The sequence below is a fragment of the Mytilus californianus genome, unplaced genomic scaffold (genome assembly GCF_021869535.1).
Source record: "Mytilus californianus isolate M0D057914Y unplaced genomic scaffold, xbMytCali1.0.p SCAF_1, whole genome shotgun sequence".
NCBI lineage: Eukaryota > Metazoa > Mollusca > Bivalvia > Mytilida > Mytilidae > Mytilus > Mytilus californianus.
Window position 1 is genome coordinate 85692065 of NW_026262581.1, and position 14327 is coordinate 85706391.

At 33.9% G+C, this 14327-nt stretch overlaps 1 protein-coding gene and 1 long non-coding RNA gene across 2 annotated transcripts in view; one reads left to right on the forward strand and one right to left on the reverse strand.

Moving 5' to 3' along the window:
• LOC127725503 (zinc finger E-box-binding homeobox 1-like) overlaps positions 1–14327 on the reverse strand; it is a 256029-nt gene that overhangs the window by 207291 nt on the left and 34411 nt on the right. The window lies entirely within an intron of this gene.
• On the forward strand, positions 1117–4369 carry LOC127725660 (uncharacterized). The gene is made up of 2 exons (XR_007993093.1): positions 1117–1411; positions 2294–4369. It is a non-coding gene; the product is annotated as an uncharacterized LOC127725660 (long non-coding RNA).

The following is a 14327-nucleotide window of genomic DNA, read 5'->3' on the forward strand; positions in this document are numbered from 1 at the left end:
GTCACTGTGGCTAGTTTAATTGAGAATGAGAAATCATGGGTCAGAGTGTGAAATATATACTTGACCAACATACTGAGTATGATTTGTAAAGTGCTAGTTCACCATGTGAATGCCGATGTCAACAATTTGATATTTATAAAACTATGTCCATGTACTAAGTTTTCCAACAATTGGCCAACTTTAATGTTATTTTTCTAACTTTGATTACCATTATGTAAGACATATAAAAAAGAAGATGTGGTATGATTGCCAATGAGACAACTCTCCACACGAGACCATAGGACACAGAAATTAACAACTATAGGTCACCATACGGCCTTCAACTATGAGCAAAGCCCATACCGCATAGTCAGTATGTATACATGTGATGTTATTGTGGTCTGATTTTACAATTTTACAGTCTGATATGCTTATGATTAAAAATTAAAAATTTAATTGCTCATTTTAATTTGTTGTGTAAGGCATTTCAATCAAATTAATTAAACCAATTTTTACTGGTCTTTGCCCAATGACCATCAACCTTGGGAATGACTGATTAAGTCATCCAGGACATACACTCTACAAATGGATTGGTGACTGTACTTTATTAAGATGCTAAATATGAGGTATGTTATATGTAAACCTGCATTACAATTTTGTGTCTATGACAAACCCCATTTTTGATTAAAGTATAAATTGGCATTCAATATATAAAATAAGGAGATCTTTTTTCCGCAATTGCCTGTATACAATAAATAATACATTTACCACGTTTATAACCATGCAATATCTATAAAAAAAATTATTTCTATTATCGATACTGGTGCACATTCTCTTTGATCTGTACGTACTGTATATTGTCAGTATCTCTGGACTCTCTGTATACATCTTTCCATGATTCAGTACATCATGTTAGGATCTACTTTCATTTCATTAGCACAATTTACATTTCTTTATTACAATCATTAAACTTGAATCATTTTTTTCTGTATTTTAGTAATTCAATATTTGTTAAACATTTAATCAAATCAGTTACACGAACTGGAGCTTTCTAACTTTCTTTTATCATTTATCTAATCTGAAATCAGCTGGAATCTCAAATGATCTGGTGCTGTTTGGATGTTTCGTTGTCTAAGTTCAACCTGTCCAATAATAGAATTTATGATTCAGCATAAATTCGGTTATTAGTGTAAGCATAGATTACTTGTGTTATTAGCTGTTTCACCTCTATTAAATGTAGGCTATCAGATGTATGTTTGTCAATGCGCAATATGACTGCGCACGCGATCTTTTTCATTCCGACATTTGAAAGAAACAGACGGAATATTATTTGGTGATTTAAAGATTTAAAGAAAATTATTTTGGTGATTAAAAAGATATAGGATCCACAATGTGCAGGTTTTGGTACCACTTTTCTACAATTGGAACTCAGGTGGTATAATTAGAGTTAGTCTCCCGCAACAATTGTGGGATATTTAATAGAATATCAGTGTTTTATAACAAGTTAATTTCAATTTATTGCTTATTTTGCTTATTTTTACATGTTATAATACTTTTACTATCCGGAGGTAGCGATCGGTGTTTATGTATAAGAATTGAGCTATTAATTTTTTTTTATGTACTGTAACATAGAGATATACACGTTTTATTCCATTTCATCTCAACGCTTGACACCGATCTGCACATTTCATTCCGGCGCTAATTGAAGGTTACGCATGTTCAACATAACTATTTTTATCTCTTCATGTTTGCATCACCATAACCTTAACTGTAAGCATCATTATATATGCAATCGCAACAATGTGTTAGCTGTCTTATTATCAGTATAGATGTTATTACCTCAGGTTATTACTATCATTATAAATGTTTTTATCATCATTCTAGATGTTATAATCATCATTCTAGATGTTATTATCATCATTGTAGATAGTTGTATATAGTACATGTGTTTTAAATATCGTCTAGTATTCTGTTAAATTACCACTGTGTCCGTTTAATTACTTTGACCGATTTTATAATATAAATTAGCACATATCACCTCACTTGCGCTATTTTTAACAGCATCGTCATTCGGTACAGATTGTTTAATCAGCCTCCTCGCTCGTGTAACCCAGAATATTTTATTGTCGGAAGCTGACCGACATTTGTGCAACGGTATCACTTCACGTAAACACAAATATTTCATTCCTGACAGATGAATGTTAAACTGGTTGCTTATAGGCGTCAATGAACTTTTAAAGGTCGCTAATTGACAAATTCTTTATTTATAGTACAAAGCAATATTCTGTTTTGGTTGTTCAATTTAATCTTATAGTTGTTTGGCACTAAGATGAATACAAGAAGGTCATCAAAAAGATGGAAAGCCACTGCAACATTAGAAGCTGCATCAAGACAAGAGGAAACATAACTTTAACCAGGATCAGTACCAGCATCTAACGATCCCCCAACTTCAGGAGGATAATTGTTCTTTTGATGTAGTATATCGACCAGGTAATGCAATCGGTAAAGATCATTCCAATCTCACGCAAACAACTAGTTACTCTCCTAGTCTTAATTAAGATGTTAGTCAGTACTTAAAATAAAAAAAAAAAAATCAAACGGGCGAGTTAGGAACAACTCTATAATTGATAATGACCAGCAAAAAGTGTCATTTGAACAGGGGAAACTTGTTATTTAACCAGTTTTGCCTCATACAAAAATAACAAATAAAGAAATTGAACTTGAGTATATATATTGTTGCTGAGATATTTTTGCAGTGGAATTAAGGTTGATATAAAGTTCGACGGTTTGGGACTAGGCATTGGACAATTGTGTTAATATAGCAGTATTATTATATCCTCAATCGATTTGGCTGTCATTAAAACGATATTATGTTATCTACGTTTAATGTTTACAATATATACTTGATAGTCCTTGTACAACTGTTCACATTATTTAACACACATTTCGATGTTTCTCTTTCGAATACAAAATCTTTCTAATGAGATATGTTACAGTTTGAGATAATAAATTCCTAACGTAATGTATCTACAAGCTGCGATGCCGATTACGATTTGAACTTTTCTTGACCTTAGAAATGATATATAGTAAATGTAAGGAAACCGTTAACTCTCTGAAATTGTAAATTCATGTCAACGATTTGCAGACGATAATCTTTTCAAAGATTAAAACTTTTGGTGATCAAGTTTGTAAAAGTAACTTGCAATTGAAAATAGTGTACAAACGATCTCTACGCTAGTGATTAATACTAAAAAAAAAAAAACATATTCTAATAAATGAACTAAATTACAAATAATATTGTCATCTCGCCAGGTATCAAGAAAAATATATATATTATTGAAATCCATTTAATTTTATCTAAGACTGACCTGTGCTTCGAAGGAACCACACACGTTATTGATGAGCGGCCTAGAGATGCTTATCCTATTTTTGCTTAAACGTAATAACTTACTATTTACAAGTTTAGACCTGTCGCTGGTCAATTGCTTTGTTATAAGTCCCCTACCGATTGAGTTTAAGGGGGCCTAAGGTTCTCACTATGTTCGTCTGTCTGTCTGTCCACCTGTCAATCCGGCAAATCAGTCTTCTACATTTTTCTTTTTGGTGCTTGAAGATATCGATTTGATATTTGGTGTATTGTTTTATCATGATAAGTTACAGACCAAGTATGAATGTTGTTCCGGTCTGATGATTTTGTGCAGAGTTGTAGTCAAATACACACAAATTATTAGTTTTCCACACATTTTTTCGTCATACTTGAAGACGTTGATTTGATAATTGGTATATAGTTTTATCGTGACAAGTTACAGATCAGGTTCGAATTGTGTTCCGGTCTGATGATTTTGTGCAAACTATGGTCCTTGGACTAAGAGAATTCATTAAAATAATCAGTTGTCTAATGGCGGTTGACCCGACAGTCATTTATGACTGTCTTGGTCAATTTGGCACATTTCGCTGAGTTTCCTTTAAATATGCGTCATTTGGCGTCATATTTCATTTAGCATCCAAAACATTTGATATTGTGGGTCTCTGTATCCCAGGACCACCACACAAAAATTTACGAATCTCTGTTTCCCAGGATTCATTTAATTGGATGCTTAATTTATTGTAAAGAATTAGTTATCTAGTTATCTATCTATCTATCTAGTTATCTTTTTGTAGTCTGCCAATATGAAAGGTGACTACGTTTAATTAATTATCTATTTACTATATATATATCTTAATTATTTATCTATTTATTTATCTAGTTATCGTGTCGTAGTTTGCCAATATGAAAGGTGACTACGTTAATTCAAATATCTATTTACTATATACATATATATATCTTAACTGTTTACCTAGTTATATGTGTTTATAATTTTATAATAAAGCTGTGGCCAAATACTGCCAATACCGTGTTTCTTATCATTGCGCATCAATAATAACTATAAAGTGTTACGATACATAATACACAACACATGGATAGTAACCGGAAAGGTACAGCCACTTCTTGAAAAATGATGAAACGAGAAATCCAATACAGTTTTAACATACGCATACATATTCTGACCGATAAAAATGTTTGAAGAAATTGCTTAAAATGAAAATCTCGTTGTTTACATCTTCAGCCATGCCAATTTGGACTTATATTTGTCTCTTAATTGGCATACATCCCGAACATCCTTTAGTTTTACATTCAGAGTTAGTTACGAGTTAGGCACTCTGGTCTTTAAAATATAATCTGGCCATAAGCAACCAATGAGTCTATATATTCTTCATATTAAATGTTGCAAATATATGAAAGGTAATCAACAATAAATTTTCGTTGTAACATCACAACACTATTGAACAGAAAGTAAATATTCATGTATGATGTAGTATTAAATCGGTTAAAAATTGATTTCTCCCAAAGTTGAAAATGACCACTCGTGGTTAATAACAAATGTGGTATACGTACTTGCGCCCCCTTCCCCACAAGAAAACGCATTAATTTATTATTCAAAGAAAACCTTTATTTGAACTATACTTAACTAAAGTTTTCCATACTAATCTATGCCTGATGTTTCTGTGTAGTCGTAAAAAAACTATTGAAAACACATACAGCCTTCACGCTTAACTTTTGAGTCCACAAGCCAGAAGCTCATTTTTTTTTTTTAATTTTAGTTTTATTCTGTTGGCTTGTAGAGAAGAATTGTACAAGTCCGATAGCAATTTTACAAGCCAATGCCGTAGAACTTGTGGTTAAGCGTGAAGACTGCACATCTGAACCACTAATTCAATTGATTTTTATGGAACAACACCCAGATCTGTACAATATCAAAAGGAGAAAAGTGTGCAATGTCACCAATGTTTCTTTTTATTTTTGAGAAATACATCCTATTTAGCAATTTTCGTGAAATTTCATTCCCATCCAAGGATGGATTTGTTTTACATCTTAATTTGTGTTGGTTTTTTTCATGAGCCTAGTCTTAGAACACAAAACTTGTGTGGCGATATTTACATTTTCTTTAATTTTCGTATTTTATTTTCATTCATTTTGCGCTCATGATGTATTGTTTTTATTATCATGCTTCCACCGAGCTTCGTATTAAAAAAAAGAGCAAAAACACGAAAATATCACCTTAAAACAATGAGGAAAAGATGACACGGAGGCACATATGTAGGACTAGCTTGACCCATTAAACCATGTAGCATATTATTATTAATTTCTCCAAGTCAGATATAATAGATATAAGAAGATGTGGTATGAGTGCCAATGAGACAACTCTCCATCCAAGTCAAAATTTATAAAAGTAAACCATTATAGGTCACAGTACGGTCTTCAACACGGAGCCTTGGCTCACACCGAACAGTAAGCTATAAAGGGCCCCAAAAAATAACTAGTGTAAAACCATTCAAACGGGAAAACCAACGGTCTAATCTATATAAAAAACGAGAAACGAGAAACACTTATGAACCACATCAACAAACGACAACTACTGAACATCAGATTCCTGACTTAGGACAGGTGCAAACAAATGCAGCGGGTTTAAACGTTTTAATGGTACCAAACCTTCACCCTTTTTCCGAAACAATAGTGTAACATCACAACATAGAAAGACACACTATAAAATATCAACTGAAATAGCTTAACTCAATCAAAGGACATATTAACACCATTGAACATACATTGAACAAATAAATTTGACCTATGACACAATGTCAATACAAAATAAATAAACTAAGGGAAGAATAATAAAAGTAACATGTTATATCGGTAAGAAATGTTAAACAATTAAAGAAAAACAATATGCTCGAACAAAAATACCATCCATTTGCAATAACTTTAAACACAGGTAAATGAAAATAATTTTGTTGTTAGGTATACCTGTACAGTACCAATAAGTATATATTAGAGTAAATTTAATTTGAAGTCGGTAAATTTGAGTGATATGTGTTCCTTTCTTTTAAAACATAATAAATATAGTATTTTACATTTACCCTTATTCATAGATGACTATGCGGTACGAGTTTTGCTCATTGTTGAAGGCCGTTTGCTGACCTTTAATTTTTTTAACTGCTATGGTATTTTGTCTAAGTCCGGTGGAGAGTTGTCTCATTAGCACACATGCAACATCTTATTTTTAGCGATGGTTCCTTGAGTGGCTTGACTCATAGTGTCCTTAGTCAAATTTATATATATCTCTCCGTGGAACAGCATAATCACGCATATAACATGATAGTGTACATATTTCCAAAATCTATAAAGTCCCTATAAAAGGTTGGGGTTGGATGTCTCAGATTTAGCCAGTCAGGGTCGATAAAAACTCTCATAAGACATGATAAGTATGTCTCAGATTTTCACTGCTACCATAGGCGGATCCAGGGGGGGGGGGGGGGGGGGGGGGGTCCCCCTATCGTGTGAAAAAAATTGGTTGATTATATAGGGAATCACTGAAGCATGACTTTAGCGGGCCCCTCTATTGTCATCGAAGGCAATGCCCCCCCCCCCCCCCCCCCTTTTATAAAAAAGTTCTGGATCCGCAACTGGCTACTACGAAAGGGTCGAAGTGCCACCCTCCCCCGAGGACATGGGAGATGATCTCCCGAATGACATTAATCATTATTGCCTAACCATTTAAAAGCCTGCAATTTGCCGTCTAGAATTTAAAGTTATCAGATATATAATCCCGCTGTGGTATCAAGTCACCGAAGTGCTGGTCCGAGATAACTCTCACTTCCAATGGCTGTTTTACAAGTCACAGGACAAGCTGGACCCACAGGCGTTGGACGTCAGAGTAATTTCCGTCGGGCACAAGTCAAATCGGCACCTGGTCAAATCGGGACCTATAGAAAAAATTCGGCATTCGATAATATTTGATATAATATATTAAGCCATTACCCAACCAAGCGCCGATTACCTTTTGACTGGCTAAATCTGAGACATCTTGGACTACTGAAGTGGATGAAAAAAATAAGCAAATCAATCAATTTTTACTTACCTGTACGACTAGCATTCTACTTCGTTCTGTTATATTAAAATGATAACAAATTGCGGCGTAATGGCCAAAGAAGTGTCTTTCTTCCTTCCCCCCTTGCAACCACAGTTGGAAAGCAGGTCACGGTTTGACCCCAAGTCTATCAGCAACAATACACCTTATCGCTATTTAGTCCAATCCGGAAAAAACAGTCATTTAGACAACTTCCTGTTTGGGTCAACAGGCCGCAAACAAAGGTCATCAGTAACGAGCTGAGGGAGGGAAAAATTTAGAAAGCGATCAATAGGAAACTTTGATAGATTATGATCCACTTTTTCCAAACTCAAATTAAAGTCAAAAAAATATTGTGTTTGAAGTATTTACGATGTTTTAAACAGGTCTCATTAAAAAGTATCATGCATGGTGCATTGTTTAAACAGGGTCCCAGATAGCGTCAACTGGATGAAAAAGTTGTGTAATTTTAGAACTTATCCGGAATGGAATAAATAGCGATTAGGTGTATAGAGCCACGTGACCGTGAAAATTCAGTAAAACTACGGATGAAACAAACCTCACTTTTACTCACTAAAATACCACTGTCATGGTAAAAACTTATTGATCAGAATAATCTTGAATATACATAGTTTTAACTCGGCAAAACTTACACATCAACTCAAAGTCCTTTATTCTTTATTTTATCTTCAAACTTGAAGTTTGTGTGAAAATTGTGAAGGCTCATGATCGAAAAATCTAAATATTTTCGAGGAAACTAAAAATGATGGGCTGAATTTAAATTAAATAAAGCATCTCATTAAGACAAACACTCGATATTAATATCTAGGCAATACAATTTTGGATACGCAAACGTCAAGTTATGTTCAACACGAAGCGGTGGTTTTTTTGCCGATTTGTGCAAGTGGTTATCTCCCCTTATCACCAGTCAAAAATAAAACCCACCAAAATGAATAAAAAGGAGTTAATTTTACAAAAATCAAAAAGAAAATAAAAGAAAGTCGATTAACAACTATGTTATTAAAATATTAAGAAGAGATACTTCCCTACTTTTCAGAGAAGGATTACAGGTATAAATTAAAAGACAAAAAATTGGTAAAAATTAGATCTAGAAACATAGCTGAATTGATATATAGCTCTAGCTGATGAAATTTACTTTCAGTTTGTAATTTTTATAATGGGATATGGGATCACTCCTAATGGATTTTTTAAATATTTCTTACAATGTTTAATGCAATAAAACATACTGTGTACAATTTAAATAATCTTTTTGAAAACAAAAATAGTACTGACCATTTATATTTTATATTTTAATCAAGTGGGACCAAGAGTCACAATTTAGTTTCTTCAAAGTAAAAAAGCCTTTTAACTCAAGCCTATGTTTCTCAGTTGAACAGTACAGTACTTCCTAGAAAATATCATACAGAAAAAGGAAAAGTTTACCAAAAAAGTTACAAAAATTCTGTAAAAAAATAATGCTTAAAATTATAAGTGAAAGTGACATAATTTTGAATTTTAAAATCATTATTATTGTAAAAATCAACTATTAGATTAGCTAGCACAGTAGCCCTTGTCCAATTTCTCTGGGTATTTTATAGATTATGAAAGTAAACTTTTTGAAAAAAAAATTGGGCTTCTTCTCTTCAGGTTGCTGTATTAGTCCAGCCCTGGCCTCAGTGACTTATTTTCAATTTTTTTTTTGTCACTGAGTCCAGCTCGCCCTCCATTACCTTCAATAAACGTATTTTACACTTTTGGTATTTAGCTATATTTTGCCTCCGAATGACCTTAGATCTACTCCGAATCACCTTTTGACGTCAGGCAACAATCACTTTTTAATTGTGACGTCAAATATTTTGAATTATGATGTCAAAGTTTACGGGAACCTGTGTGATTTTACGTAATGGCGGACAAATTTGCATACAAGTGTAAATACGTCTCATAGATTACCAGGGAACGATATAGACAGAAGAGACGTTTCTACGCTATAGGGGAAAATCGCCTAATTGCGGACAGCGCCGATATGCGGACGGAAAACGAATATCTCACTTTTCAATAAAATTATGAAAAATTGAAATAAAATAGATATAAGAAATAAGGCGTTGTGTTTACTATTGAATCTCTTTTTTGTTGCAATAAAGTTATTATGTCTATTGCTTACGATTTACTTTTATGTCATGTGATTGAAATTGCATGCTATAAATAGCTTATGTCAACAAGTTTGAAAACCGGAAAATTTTGAAAAAGGTCCAAAGTCAGCGTGTCACATTCAATACACAGTTGCTCATGTAAGAATGGCAATTTATGTGTTGAAAAGCAATAGGCATTGCGTATTTTATGCAAGGAAACATTTCTTTTAATTATTTTTACTGATTTGTCTAAATTTTGATTACAAAACAGGAATAAGCAAGTGTCCGCATTTTCACCACCGAAAAAAATATGATAGCCGAAATGCGGACACAAGATATTTTGAACAACTAACACGTGCAGTGGTGCATATATCAATACCATGATGACGGAAATAAACAAAACTCTCTTATAATCTAGCATTATTAGTTTCAATCCGGTACATTTATATCAATAAAGTTTTGATTTGGGTTTATTTGATTTGCTTTCATTTTGCATATTACGAACATAATGCGTTTACAAGTCTGATTTCCACTCCAGTTGGCAACTTGCACACATCTTCAATAGGTCAAAAACTGTAAACATCATCCCCGGGATGGCAAGCCAATCTATTTCTCTTTCTTTACAGAATGTCTACATGTTTAGGACATTTTGCGAAAGCAAATGGAATGAAATAAAATGTACAGAAAACAATCACCCGAATGAAATTGCAACAATGTCTCGTAGACGAGTGGCTATTTGACAATGATGTTATTGGCTATTTATTTATGAAATTAATACGTTTATCAAAACATGAATATGTATCAATACTACTATGCGAAAAGTGATAAGGGAAATGAATTCAGCAGCATTGTGTTTATTGCTAGAAAATCAAGTATAAGAGGTAAAGAGTTGGACATTCGTACTGCGGAAGAAACAGATGAAATTATTGATATCACGAATATTCTTTTGAAAGAAATGTTTTCATAAAACTTTTCAACACATGATAGAAATAATGTAACTAATACATTGGTTTTAAAGACCTCTTTAGACTTTTGTGAGCGTCCAACAGTAACGACTATGTGCATCCAGTCGTCTGTCTGTCTGTTTGTCCATCCGTCTGTGGCAAATCGAAAAACAAACGAGGCCCCTCATGGGGAGATACCAGTAATCGCATAATCACCAAATTTTTGCCAGCATAATCACATAATCATTAAATATTTGCTTTGGTAATCAAAAACTTATTTTCTTTAGTTATGAAATAATCATAAACTAAAAGCTTTGTAATCATATAACAATTCAAATGTAACTATTTAATATCTAAAAAGTTTTGATAAGCTCTTCCTCGTCCTCATCCTCCTCCTCGGGTGAAACTCTATCACCTGCATCTTCAATATTTGGTTCGGTAATTTTCTCATTTGAACGACGTTAACCTGTTGTGTTTTGGACATTTCATCTAAGGCACAGAACTAGGTATGCATGTTCTACACACGCTGGTATTCTTTCGCCAGTCGGATAAAATCCGATGTCATTATTGGTCAGAGAACAGGCATTATATAGAAAAAAGTATATATGTGACGAAATGCAACGAACGCCAATAGCGTATCATCATGCGTGACCACAATCTCCAGCACTACGTCTTTATTATGGCCTGTCGACTTTTGGCGGGTGCCCTATTATAGTAATCACTCTGCCCGTCTTTTCATCCGTCCGTCTACACTTTCTATGTCGTAGGATAACTCAAATTAACTCCGACAGATTTTAAAAGAAATTTTAGCACAACACTTAGTAACATTAGGGGAAGCTCCCTTTTATTTTTTTGTTTACTTTATATTTTCGAGATATTGGACTTAAGCCAGCAAGACCCTTCATTGAGGAGTGACATGGGTCAGTATTCATAAGAGAAAAAAAAGGATATAGAGTAAATGTACATGGGACAAAATCGCACACAATACATAGAAAAAAATAAAAAGTTATCAATGAACAGGGCTTTTATTCCTGTTCTTCATCTTGACAGTTGAAGTAGGGTCTTCAACAATAAACGAATCATTCATATCCTACAAGGTCAAGACGGCCCCTAGCGTCGACTTAAGCGGTACTATTAATAAAAATAAACCAAAGTTCACCTTTTTGCTCCCTACCCGCCTCGGAGTGTCAACTTGTGCGATGCTTGTGTACGACGGTTCTCAAGTCGAAAGCACCAGGGATACAAGAAAAGTGCAGTAATTTTGAAAGACATCGATCGCCGCTAAACTATGCTTTGAAGTTACACATGTCGGGAGCGGTCAATGAATTACATAATTTATAATTACGGGCTAGGTTCTTCAACATATATTTGTCATACATTGCCCAACAAAAGAACAATACATTAGAAACAACAAATGATAGACAATACATATAAAACTAAACATAATACTGACTTTTCCATAATTCCTTAAAATTTTTGGTGTCTATTTTTCCATATTCTTATTTTTTTTTTAACATTCCAATTTACAAAATTTGCATGTTCCCTCACACCTTGCGTTTTCCCATTTTTGATTTAACAATTCTTAAAAATTAAGCCTTTTTACCCATTCCATAAAATGTTTTCAGATGTTCATGGTGTTGGATGGGCCGCAAAAAATCATGTTTGTCAAAGAGTACATAGAAACCCGAGGATAAACTAGATATCATTGAGATGGGAGCCATCTCTGTGGGCCCCGCTGTGAATAATGTGTGGTAAAAAATGTGTATATCATTGGACATGGGGTTGTCAGCTGAAACCAAAGTTTTTGACCTTGACCTTTGACCTAGGAAGTTGTACATAAATTATGACACACCCTCTGGTGTTGGTTTATATACATGTCAAGTATAAACTTTGAAAGCATAACGGTTCTCAAGATATAGAGCGGAAACGATTTTTACCATAGGACATGGGGTTGTCAACTAAAACCAAAGTTTTTGACCTTGACCTTTGACCTAGGAAGTTGTACATAAATTTGACACACCCTCTGGTGTTGGTTAATATACATGTCAATATAAACTTTGAAATCATAACGGTTCTCTAGATATAGAGCGGACACAATTTGTTACGGACGGACGGACGGACAGACTGATCACTATAGGGAGTCCGCCATTCGGCGGGGCCTTAATAAAATTATCTTATAAGTATCGGAAAATGCAAATAAAAAAATCTCGCCTCAAGGCATCTTATGCTCTTGAGTGAGGGCTACGGATTTTTAAGTGATTAGGACATTAAAACACATTACAATGAATGCCATACGATTTGAAATTGAAAGTTATCACAACTATATCTCGTATATATGCACGCATGCATCTTGGAAGACAATATCCCGATGGAAGTTGTCAGTACCATCTTATATCATTTAATAATTGGTGTGGTATAGGATATTTAATGAACTTTTTAAATCTTATTTTTTCTCACCTTTCCACATGTATTACCAGTTAATGCGAGAAAACCATTCTCAAACATGCTTTAAGATGCACTGAAAGGGTATTCCTGAGGGGTATTCATGAGAGCTTATGTTATATATGCATAATACCTGCGTTTTGAATAGCAAGAAATGTTTAAAAATAAGTGTCCGCAATTTGACGACAAGGTGTCCGTATTTTAACTCCCCCTGTCCGCATTTACGCTACTCGGCATTTCCGCGGGTTTTAAGAGTTTGCTATCTACAAATCAAGAGAGGAGACCTGAAAACGCGGGAAATAGTCCATTTGATACCCCTCTATCCTCTCCTGTCAAATGCAACCACCAGTATGTCCGCAATTGGCCTCGACGGTATCCAAACTTCCGGATTTGAAAAAGTGTCCGCAATTAGGCGAATTTCCCCTAACGTAGACGAAACGAATTCAATGTATCCATAAAGATTTTCAACGCTTAAAACTCATTACGGTAACACGACACCGAATGGCATATCTCCCGATATTTTAATTTTTTTGGCACACTTGTATTTTGAATCGAGTTACATTAGCATATGTTATTGTATGCAATAAAAACTTAGGTCACCATTTTTGTTCTTGTAATTTTCATAAGAAAACGTCAGTCAATGTTAACGTTGACGACAAATTTTTTGAAGGGGAAATATATAGTAAATGGGGCTTGGTATTTCCGTAATATAGCGTTACTGATGTAAACAAGATCTCCACAGCTCCGACTGCAAGGGATTTCCTCCTGTTAAAATGAGTTTCCACATAGTGTGTAAGCATTTCAGGTATGTAACTTGTTTATTTTATCAAGTTTTACCATTTGTTATACATTTTTCGTACTTGAGCGCTCTGGTATTGTCTATATCGTCCCCGGAAGGTAATGTAGGGCGAGCTGGACTCAGTTACAAAAAAAAAAATTGAAAATAAGTCACTGAGGCCAGGGCTGGACTAGTTGCTGTATCTGCTGCTTTACATATTTATAAACAAAGTATTGTATAATATTTTACCTGAATAATTAGATATTAATCTCAGAAATGAAAGTTGGTATGACAAATCTTGTGCATTTTACTTTAATAATGATCAATGATGATTAAATTTGACAAGAATTTGCCATTTGAATAAATTCAATTTTGTAAGAACACATCTCTATGACCTCTATGAATTAATTTCTTGTTTGACTTGAAAAGCTAGTGTTTGCTCTTATTAATGTAGCTTACTTATTAAAGAGATAATTAGTAAGCAAGGTTTTTAACTTATAAAATATAAATATAATCAACTGACCTTCATTTCCTTTTTTCATATGTTTTTTCATCCAGAAGTTTTCTTTGCAGTGCATTTTCTATTGCTATTTTTGTGCTTTTGTTT